General features: G+C 40.9%; 1 protein-coding gene across 1 annotated transcript in view; it reads right to left on the reverse strand.

The window, feature by feature from the left end:
• LOC138853392 (macrophage mannose receptor 1-like) overlaps positions 1–12,500 on the reverse strand; it is a 16,754-nt gene that overhangs the window by 3,865 nt on the left and 389 nt on the right. The gene's annotated exons all lie outside the window — the stretch shown is intronic.

The following is a 12,500-nucleotide window of genomic DNA, read 5'->3' on the forward strand; positions in this document are numbered from 1 at the left end:
ATTTCTTGGAAACAAATTTCTCCAAAATATCAGTAAATTGTAGGTTGTTGAGAACATCCAGCTGGCGGAGGCCCTCCTGCTGGCGGAAGCCCTCCAGCTGACAGAGGCCCTCCAGCTGGCAGAGGCCCTCCAGCTGGCAGAGGCCCCTGGGCTGCAGCCCCCAAAGCCCATGCCTTAATTCGGCCCTGTCTGTAGCTATGCTGGTTCACACGAACATATGTCTTTCAATTTATGTCATATTTTATGCATATGCTGGATTTAGCAACAGTAGGCCTTGTTTTGAACAGTGTTGTTATTGGATCAGTTATTATTCGTGATTTGGGGCCATTGGTCTGTTCTTTTTACTGCGTACTTTCAATATCTCTGTTCAGGGGCGAGAGTATTCAAGGTGCAAAGATTGCGTTGATAGTTTACAGGTGAAGTTGTGGACTGTTTATGCTCACTTGTGAACTTCAGGATATCTCATGCCAGAGAGAAGTCGACTTCAGGATATCTCAAGAGAGAGAGAGAAGTCGACTTCAGGATATCTCAAGAGAGAGAGAGAAGTCGACTTCAGGATATCTCAAGAGAGATAGAAGTCGACTTCAGCTTATCTCAAGAGAGAAAGAAGAGAAGCATAGTTTTTCTGAGTCCAGTCAGGATGTATAACTCAGATGTTGTGATGGGGATTTAGTCATCATTTTTTTGTCGCAGGCATCTTGTGAAATTTTTTTTTTTATTATCCTGATAGCCACCAGCGCTCCTGTGGTGAGGGACTCTAGAAGCCTCATACTAGATACATTATCCAGTGTCCAGTCACGAGATTTAGAATTCACATGTTACGAGAGATTTGTTCAATATTTAATTGGTTACAGGTTGTTTGTGGACCTTATTATTATTATTATTATTATTATTATTATTATTATTATTATGTCGGTTGGAAGAGTTGATTGTGTTCGCTTTTTAACCGTAGAAAATACTTGTGGTCGAGAGAGGTCAAGATTTTCTGTCTAGTCAAGAGTCACTGAAGAGTTGTGTTAAGTAAGAGTGAAACACTGATGAGTTGTTGAGTGAGAGTGATACACTGATGAGATGTGTTGTGTGAGAGTGATACACTGATGAGTTGTGTTGTGTGAGAGTGATACACTGATGAGTTGTGTTGTGTGAGAGTGATACACTGATGAGTTATGGTGTGATAATGCTACAGTCTGGAGGTGATATAAGGGGGTAACGACTCCCAGCTTCCTCCCATCACTTACCTTAGTAGGAGTAGAAGTGCTTGGTAGGAGGCGACCGCTGTCTTATATACCAGCTCAATACTGTACTCAGTCAAGGATATTTCACTACTCCTTAACGCCGGCCATGAGAAAACCCAACCTTCTTGCGCCTAGATCAGCGGTATCATGACTTTCACATCTCGAAACAGTTTCACAGGATGTTCGTGAGTCTTAAGCGCGTTTAATTGAATATTATATAATTATGAAGGACAAAGTTCTTTTTCAATGTTTGTTTCACTTTGGAATTTGACTTCTCTGTGTTTATATACACTAGAAAAACATATTTTAAAAAAATCACTGAGTCTTTTTAACCGAATATTCCTGTTTAAATTATATATAACTTCATTTTTCATGTATTCTTCTGGTTACTCTGTTGCCTCATCAAATTATGTAATTTCAGAATCACTGAGTTCATTATTTTCTATTAAGCATTGTATAGTACAAGGGTTTACTGCTTCGTAAGCATTATTCTACACTGGTGATCAGTGTCCTACAGGCTTTTACTTTCCATATTACTGTGAAAGCTTTTCCTCTTCTTAGACCTGGAGTTTACCTGGAGAGGGTTTCAGGGGTCAACGCCCCCGTGGCTCGGTCTGAGACCAGGCCATTTCCATTCTTCCATTTTCCAACTTGACTTCCCACCGATTTTTTCTAAAGTTGTGATCTAATGTTCACATTGTCCCCTTCCTAAAGTGAGGTGAAAATTTCGAGTATCATCTCCTTACCAGGGAAGCTAACATTACTAACGTTAGCTGCAAAATTATTGACTTTATTTAAGTGTAATTAACATCGACTCCAGTAGTGACTTCCATTAAGATTCAGTAGACCATAGTTAACTATTGTGATTTATTTAAGAAAATTTAATTTTTGAGAAGCAGGCGTAACAGCATATAGAGGAAATATATATTAGAGGAATTACTGCCTAAGATGGTCAACCATGAAGCAGGCCAGCGTCCCTGGGCTTAGTCGCTTGGTGGAGAGCTTATGGAGTAGGTGTTTCCCCGTATCCAGAATGTCCAGGGACGGTTCCTATATTACGGCTTATTCCCCAGCCGCTGATTGAATAATATCCGTTCGACGCTACCCTATGATTAAATTAACTATGAGTGCAATACTAACTTCACACATACACACACAACCAGAGCGGGCAGAGCAACATGCGCAAACACACACAGAACCACCCTCAGAACCCCACAGCCAAACACTCTATCCCAACACAAACCATAATCCACACTTACAGCCCCCACCCCACACTACACAGTAGAATCCCACAACACACTGCCAGTTCCCCCACTTCCACAGATTCCCCAAGAACACAGTGTTGGAGAGGAAACTGAAGGTATGGTACACCAACGCTGATGGAGTAACGAATAAGTAGGAGTGGCACCAAAGAATCGAAGAGGCACCACCGGACATCATAGCTCTCATAGAAACCAAGCCCATAGGAATGATAGCAGATGCCATCTTTCCAATAGGATATCAGATCCTAAAGAAAGACAGAGGAAACAGAGGGGGTGGATGAGTGGAACTGCTTATTGAAAGCCAATGGGATTTTGATGAGCTGGAGACAGGGGACAGAGGAGAAGCAGGAGTCTATATATTGGGAACACTTCAATCTGGAGGTCTCAAGGTGGTAATTGCAGTGATGTATAACCTACCACAGAACAACAGGAGACCAAAGCAAAAATATGATGAGAGTAACAGAGCGATGGTTGACACACTGGCTGAAGTGGCCAGAAGGGCTCATGCGAGCAGGGCAAAGCTACTGATAGTGGGTGACTTCAGTTACGAGGAAAATGATTTGGAGAACCTGGATCCACATGGGGGCCCAGAAACGTGGAGGGCTAAGATGATGGAAGTGGAACTGGAAAACCTCATGTACCAACAAGTAAGGGACACTACCAGAGAGAGAGGAGAGGATGAACCAGCAAAACTGGACCTAGTATTACCTTGAGTAGTGCAGATATTGAGGACATCACATATGACAGACCCCTCGTGGCCAGTGACCACGTGGTTTTGAGTTTCGAATACATAGTAGAGTTAAAAGTGGAGAGGGAAGCAGGAAGGGCAGGACGAATGAAGCCAAACTACAAGAGAAGGGACTACATAAGCATGAAGAATTTCCTGCACGAGGTTCAGTGGGACAGAGAACTGGCAGGGAAGTCAGTAATGAGATGCGGCTGTTGTACAGCCACATCACGAGGAAAGCAACAGTCAAAGGACCAGGTAATCAGGTTGAGGAAGGAAGGAGGGGAGATCACATGAAGCGATCGAGAAGTATGTGAGATTCATGAGATTCAAAGAAGTGTTCACAAAGGAGACAGAAGGGACTCCAGAGAGACGGAGAGGTGGGGTACACCATCAAGTATTGGACACAATACATACATCGAAGGAAGAAGTAAAGAGGCTGCTTAGCAAGCTAGATACCTCAAAGGCAATGGGGCCGAATAACATCTCTCCATGGGTCCTGAGAGAGGGAACAGAGGCGCTAAGTGTACCACTAACAACAATTTCAGCACATCTATCGAAACAGGGCGACTACCTGAGATATGAAAGTCAACAAATGTAGTCCCAGTTTTTTAAAAAAAGTGACAGACACGAAGCATTAAACTACATATCAGTGTCACTGACATTTATAGTATGCAAAGTCATGGAGAAGATTATAAGAAGATGAGTTGTGGAGCACCAAGAAAGGAATGAGCTTATCAACGACAACCAGCACGGTTTCGGGAATGAGAAATCCTGTGTCACAAACCTAGTGGAGTTCTATGGCAGGGTGACAGCAGTAAGACAAGAGAGAGAGAGAGAGGGGGGGAAATAGACTGCATTTCCTTGGACTGAAAGAAGGCTTTTGAAACAGTTCCACACAAGAGATTAGTGCAAAAGCTGGAGGACTAGGAAGGTATAACAGGGAAGGCACTGCAATGGACCAGGGAATATTTATCGGGAAGGCATCAGCGAGTCATGGTACGGTACGAGGTGTTAGACTGGGTGCCTGTGACGAGCGGGGTTCCACAGGGGTCAGTCCTAGGACCGGTGCTGTTTCTGGTATATGTAAACGACATTTTTTTTTATTTTTTTTTATTATCACACCGGCCGATTCCCACCAAGGCAGGGTGGCCCGAAAAAGAAAAACTTTCACCATCATTCACTCCATCACTGTCTTGCCAGAAGGGTGCTTTACACTACAGTTTTTAAACTGCAACATTAACACCCCTCCTTCAGAGTGCAGGCACTGTACTTCCCATCTCCAGGACTCAAGTCCGGCCTGCCGGTTTCCCTGAATCCCTTCATAAATGTTACTTTGCTCACACTCCAACAGCACGTCAAGTATTAAAAACCATTTGTCTCCATTCACTCCTATCAAACACGCTCAAGCATGCCTGCTGGAAGTCCAAGCCCCTCGCACACAAAACCTCCTTTACCCCCTCCCTCCAACCCTTCCTAGGCCGACCCCTACCCCGCCTTCCTTCCACTACAGACTGATACACTCTTGAAGTCATTCTGTTTCGCTCCATTCTCTCTACATGTCCGAACCACCTCAACAACCCTTCCTCAGCCCTCTGGACAACAGTTTTGGTAATCCCGCACCTCCTCCTAACTTCCAAACTACGAATTCTCTGCATTATATTCACACCACACATTGCCCTCAGACATGACATCTCCACTGCCTCCAGCCTTCTCCTCGCTGCAACATTCATCACCCACGCTTCACACCCATATAAGAGCGTTGGTAAAACTATACTCTCATACATTCCCCTCTTTGCCTCCAAGGACAAAGTTCTTTGTCTCCACAGACTCCTAAGTGCACCACTCACTCTTTTTCCCTCATCAATTCTATGATTCACCTCATCTTTCATAGACCCATCCGCTGACACGTCCACTCCCAAATATCTGAATACGTTCACCTCCTCCATACTCTCTCCCTCCAATCTGATATTCAATCTTTCATCACCTAATCTTTTTGTTATCCTCATAACCTTACTCTTTCCTGTATTCACCTTTAATTTTCTTCTTTTGCACACCCTACCAAATTCATCCACCAATCTCTGCAACTTCTCTTCAGAATCTCCCAAGAGCACAGTGTCATCAGCAAAGAGCAGCTGTGACAACTCCCACTTTGTGTGTGATTCTTTATCTTTTAACTCCACGCCTCTTGCCAAGACCCTCGCATTTACTTCTCTTACAACCCCATCTATAAATATATTAAACAACCACGGTGACATCACACATCCTTGTCTAAGGCCTACTTTTACTGGGAAAAAATTTCCCTCTTTCCTACATACTCTAACTTGAGCCTCACTATCCTCGTAAAAACTCTTCACTGCTTTCAGTAACCTACCTCCTACACCATACACTTGCAACATCTGCCACATTGCCCCCCTATCCACCCTGTCATACGCCTTTTCCAAATCCATAAATGCCACAAAGACCTCTTTAGCCTTATCTAAATACTGTTCACTTATATGTTTCACTGTAAACACCTGGTCCACACACCCCCTACCTTTCCTAAAGCCTCCTTGTTCATCTGCTATCCTATTCTCCGTCTTACTCTTAATTCTTTCAATTATAACTCTACCATACACTTTACCAGGTACACTCAACAGACTTATCCCCCTATAATTTTTGCACTCTCTTTTATCCCCTTTGCCTTTATACAAAGGAACTATGCATGCTCTCTGCCAATCCCTAGGTACCTTACCCTCTTCCATACATTTATTAAACAATTGCACCAACCACTCCAAAACTATATCCCCACCTGCTTTTAACATTTCTATCTTTATCCCATCAATCCCGGCTGCCTTACCCCCTTTCATTTTACCTACTGCCTCACGAACTTCCCCCACACTCACAACTGGCTCTTCCTCACTCCTACAAGATGTTATTCCTCCTTGCCCTATACACGAAATCACAGCTTCCCTATCTTCATCAACATTTAACAATTCCTCAAAATATTCCTTCCATCTTCCCAATACCTCTAACTCTCCATTTAATAACTCTCCTCTCCTATTTTTAACTGACAAATCCATTTGTTCTCTAGGCTTTCTTAACTTGTTAATCTCACTCCAAAACTTTTTCTTATTTTCAACAAAATTTGTTGATAACATCTCACCCACTCTCTCATTTGCTCTCTTTTTACATTGCTTCACCACTCTCTTAACCTCTCTCTTTTTCTCCATATACTCTTCCCTCCTTGCATCACTTCTACTTTGTAAAAACTTCTCATATGCTAACTTTTTCTCCCTTACTACTCTCTTTACATCATCATTCCACCAATCGCTCCTCTTCCCTCCTGCACCCACTTTCCTGTAACCACAAACTTCTGCTGAACACTCTAACACTACATTTTTAAACCTACCCCATACCTCTTCGACCCCATTGCCTATGCTCTCATTAGCCCATCTATCCTCCAATAGCTGTTTATATCTTACCCTAACTGACGGAAGAAATAGACTCAGAAGTGTCCCTGTTTGCAGATGAAGTGAGGTTAATGAGAAGAATTCACTTGGACGAGAACCAGGCAGAACTACAAAAGGATCTCTACATGCTTCAGGCCTGGTCCAGAAACTGGCCCCTGTAGTTCAATCCCACCAAGTGCAACGTCATGAAGATTGGGGAAATGCAAAGACGACCACAGACGGAGTACAGTCTAGGGGGCCAGAGAATGCAAACGTCACTCAAGGAAAAGGATCTTGAGGTGAGTATAACACCGGGCATATCTCCTGAGGTGCACATCAACCAAATAACTACTGCACAATATGGGCTCCTAGCAAAGCTATGAATAGCATTCCGACATCTCAATAAGGAATCGCTCAGGACCCTGTACAACGTGTACGTCAAGCATATATTGGAGTATGTAGCACCAGTTTGGAACCCACACCTAGTCAAGCACGTAAGGAAATTAGAGAAAGTAAATAGGTTTGCAATAAGATTAGTCCCGGAGCTAAGGGGGCAAGTCCTACGAGGAGAGGTTAAGAGAAATCGATCTGACGACACTGGAGAACAGGAGAGATAGAGGGGATATGATAACGACGTATAAAATACTGAGAGGAATCGACACGGTGGATAGAGACAGGATATTCCAGAGGTAAGACACGGCAATAAGGGGTCACATTTAGAAATTGAAGACTCAGATGAACCACAGGGATGTTAGAAAGTATTTCTTCAGTCACATAGTTGCCAGGAAGTGGAATAGTCTGGGAAGTGATGTAGTGGAGGCAAGATCCATACGTAGCTTTAAGAAGAGGTATAATAAAGCTCATGGAGCAGGAAGAGTGACCTAGTAGCGACCAGCGAAGAGGCGGGGCCAGGAACTGCATATATTTCGTGCCGAGTAGGTAAAATTTGCGATTTTAGCCCTTCTTGGCGCATAAGGCAAACGAAAATTTGTGTATGCAATAATTTCGCAAAAATCACTCTAAACCTAACGAAAAAAATGTATTTCAAAAATGTATTATTAAATTATTGTATGCTTATCTAAAATATATTTAATTGGATTAGGCTAAATTAAATTGAGCTTGTTTTCATAAGGTTAGGTAAGTTTTCTAAGGTTCTTTTGGTACAAAATTACTAATTTTTACATTAACATTAACATAAACGAATATATATATATATATATATATATATATATATATATATATATATATATATATATATATATATATATATATATATATATATATATATATATATATATATATATATATATGTATATATATATATATATATATATATATATATATATATATATATATATATATATATAGTACGGATGTACATATTAAAAATAATGTTGACCTTACACAGAGCCTCCAGAAATTGAAAGGATCACGTGACTATAGAGTTTATATGTTACAACACTGTTTACCAGTGATTTGCTAAAATATCTTGACCATGACCTAGAAATCTTCTCATGGTCTTGCCCACGAATATAATTACCGAACTTATTAAGCTTCGTCTTATGGACCGCAAGCTCGTATTTGAATGTAAATACTATGCCCAGAAGCAAGGTATAGCCATGGGAAATCACCTCAGTCCATTACTCAGCAAGTTATATATGGAATTCTATTAAACTAGACTCCTTGAAGATATCCTCCCTAGTAAAGCTAAATGTTATATATGCGTAGATGTTATTCATGTTTGATCAAGAGATCACTATATTGATGAGCGCCTTCCTAGACTCAGTGATTTTATACCCTCAAGTTCACAACTGAACACGAAGTAGATAACAAATTGACGGTAAATATAAATTTACAATTTACAAGAAGTCAACTAATGTGTGGTCGTACATTCGCTATTATTGCATTTAAGAATCTAGGGTTAAAAGAAGTGTTTTCTTTTCCCTTACAATGTTCTTGAGAGCTTTGCGTATTTATAGTCCGGAATAGTTTGATAAAGAAATTAATAATATATTCAACATGGCCACTAAACTGAGATATTTTTAGGGATTTTGTCGAGTAGGCGTTATTGGCAGCCAAGACGACTTTCTACTGGACTGAACCCAGGTAATTGCCTTCTAGGAAAAAATATATTAGTTTTACCTAAAAATGAGAATCCGTCCAGCCTGCGTGATACATTAAAAAATCTCAGTATAAATATTGTCTTCAAAAACACTAGGACAAAGAATTTTTTTTATTATTAACACACCGGCCGTTTCCCACCAAGGCAGGGTGGCCCGAAAAAGAAAAAAAGCTTGCATCATCATTCACTCCATCACTGTCTTGCCAGAGGCATGCTTACACTTTAGTTATAAAACTGCAACATTAACACCCCCTCCTTCAGAGTGCCGGCACTGTACTTCCCCTCTCCAGGACTCAAGTTCAGCCTACCGGTTTCCTTGAATCCCTAAATAAATGTTACCTTGCTCACACTCCAACAGCACGTTGGAGTGTAAGCAAGCAGACATTAATTAAGAATGAAATGTCCAACTTAGCTGGTGTTGTCATAAGGCGCCATGCACACTGTGCCCTCTTTCATACATCGGACAGTCGGACAAACCACTAGAAATCAGACTTATTCAACATCAGTACTCGGTACGGACGGCTCAGGAGTCAATTGAGATGTTTAACCACGTTAGTATTTTCAATTATCCGCCAGGATGGGCAGCAGCTTAGGCGATTGTATCCAACAGTTCCATCATGAAAAGAAACATTATTGAATCCTCTTTCTTAAAACATGATAGGAATGTCTTGTATAATTCTAGTCATGGAATGTCCAAACTCGACTGCTATTAGTAGAGTTAATTGTGCATAATCTTAAGCAAGGATGCTATACAAAAAACCCTGACTGCTCATTATGTAATGGATCCTCGTGAGGATTTAATGACGCTAGACCTTCGTTTCCCCACCTGTCCTGCACGTTTCGCCCGTCGGAGATCCTGCCCGTCTGTGTTGCTGTACATGGGAATTTCCGGAAGCCTTAGTATTCCCATGGGCGGGGTATAGGTGAGAGTAAACCCCTGTTGGCTCTCAGTTTGTCTGGTTCCTCTTTCAGGTTATGCTGTGATAGATAAATAGATGCAGTAAATCTATTCATATACAGCTGCATATGAATATGGTCACACAGTCAAGAGGTTGCAACTACCCTACATAACAACATATATGTGAGGAGATCGCGTCGGAGATCGCGTCTCATCGTCTGAATCGTCTGAATCGGCGTACATGGGGAATTCAGGAAAGTATAGCATCTCCCATGAGATGGTGGAGGTGAGAATCTGCCCTTGTCATTTCTCAGTTTTTCTGGTACTGTTTTCAGGGTATACTGCAATAGGTAGCTAGTAGTAAAGGCTGTTTCAGGCTCTACATAAAATTACGATTACACAAGTTTAGGCGATTGTAACATTTACATAATTGCATCATACATAGCAACATATGAGTTTCCTACAATAACCTAAGAAAATCAGGCAGAGTAACTTTTCGCCTCTGGTGTCCTAGTGATAAGAAACATCGCAACTGTCATTCATAGCAACATGTGTGTGTGTGTGTGTGTGTGTGTGTGTGTGTGTGTGTGTGTGTGTGTGTGTGTGTGTGTGTGTGAGTTACGTAGGACAACGCAAGAAAGTAAACATAGTAACTTATCGTAACTGTGGCCTGAGTGATGCGTTACACACTCCTGACCAACTTGAAGCACACACGGTTGATATGGCAGGAGATCATGAACTTCAAACCACGAAGAGACTAAAGCGAAAGTTGCATGAGCACTGTGGTGATCTAGTTTATTTTTCTAAAATAACTGGACAGAAGAATGTGGTCCGTTTTTGAAAACTGGCAGATTTTATTATCGACAACAAGTGGTTCCTCTTCAGAGAGAGAGGAAATTTCAAAACATAAGGCAGACTAGAGGTACACAGGATTCCAAACATTGCTGCCAGAATTGTATGAGAAAAGTTTACAGAAGCAAAACACACATATGAAGTGCATACACAAAAAAAAACTTGCATATAAACACTGGCTCCCTTACAAAGGTATTTATATGAGAGGAGACTTGCCGACACAATAATGCTCATTTCTGTCATGTTAGAGATCCCAATTATTGTGCTGACTGGTCCTTCACGAAAGCTGTTTACCCTTCTTCTACCCTTCACAGACGCCGTCTTGTTGAATCATCCCTTATACACTACTTTACTCATATGATTCTTAGTCGTGGCTTTGTCTCTGTAGATGCCTTATTCATTACATCATCAAATGACCTGATCTTTATCTTCTTCTCTTGTTATCTCTTCTCCTTTCCAACATTTTCTTTGCCTTTTCTTCCATCTCCTAGGTGCGTTTTGTCCTATGTGTTTTTCTTCCCTGGGTTTTTGGTCTCACCCTCATGGACCATAAGCTCTTTTTCAGTGTTCTTTCAGTGATCTTTTATCTTGTTCTTAGACTTTCTCCTCTCTTCTACTATTACTAATACACCACTGCAATTACTGCTTCATTTTCTGCTACTATTATCTCGCTTCTGTTTACTCTCTGATTCTTGCGCCACTACCACTTCTCCTCTATCCACTTCATTATTACTACTGCTTCCACTACCTGCACTATCTCTTCCAATACTATCTTCACTTCCTTCTTTCATTTTTTTACCTCTCTTTCTCCCGTCCTTGCTCTAGTCTCGTATAAACACTGACTCACTTAGTTTCTTGTGTCAGGTGTTTAATACACCTTCGCAGAACCTCTGAGTCGCACAGCATGAACATAAACATCTCTTTTTTGTTAGTGTGACTATATAAATGGTCAAAGTTCGACCGAAACGTCGTCGCAAGCTCCTCTCTCCTATGTGCGGGCTGTGTGTATTGTTCCAGTCACGATACTGTGCGTTGTAGTTTTCTGTATCCCATAAGTATTTGGTCCACTTATGCAGATTTTTCTGTTCATCGAAACCCGCACTTAGAAAAGTAATGTTAGGATAACGTTTCGGTCCAACCTGTGATCTAACAATTGCTCTTCTAATAAGTGCTGGTGTTTGGTCAACTGTTCCATCCATGGTATCGTGACTTTTTATTCTATTTTTCTGTGTATGTTCCTACTCCTGTATTACCAATATCATTAATCTTAAGTTGATTGGCTTGTGGAGTTGTTGTTGCATAGTACCTGTGGACACTGCACGTTGCTCCTCACTGTCTCCTGGGCAGAATTCCATTGTTTATGGTAGGCAGAGTTAACTGAAGGGTTTCATTCTTTTTTTAATCTGTATGTACAAAAATACAACCATATGTACAAATCTGTATTAAGTAATTAAGCACCATCTTAAATTATCTTAAATTATCCATCATCTTAAATTATCCATCATTCTTTACTGTTCTCTTTTTCTGTTTGATACCTGTATATTGTCTAATCTAGATTTTATAAGCCTCGTTATTTATGAACAAATATGTATTAGTTTGCAATCTGAAATTGACTGATTAATCAATTACAGAGGTATTTATTTGTAGTGCCTCCTTCAGACGTAGTTTAGAGAGTCATAACTAATTATTATCCAGTGGCTACAACTAGAAAGATTGTGTGGAGAGTTTGTCTGGTACTGAAGGACCTCGTGTAACTACATAGAAGGCTTCTAGTTTTCATGTATGATATTGTCTAAGGGTTCAGAGGATCAAGTTCCCCACGTTTTTATTTCTTTTGCTGGTCCTTCAGTCATGGATAAGAGACTCTGGTTTCTGCAGAGCACTGTTAACAACCTCCATAAAAGTACTAAATGGTATAGAAAATACTGATTATATTGGTGCTACTAAAGGTAGTGAAGGCCCATAACTGAAAG

The sequence above is a fragment of the Cherax quadricarinatus genome, chromosome 29 (genome assembly GCF_038502225.1).
Source record: "Cherax quadricarinatus isolate ZL_2023a chromosome 29, ASM3850222v1, whole genome shotgun sequence".
Classification (NCBI taxonomy): Eukaryota; Metazoa; Arthropoda; class Malacostraca; order Decapoda; family Parastacidae; genus Cherax; species Cherax quadricarinatus.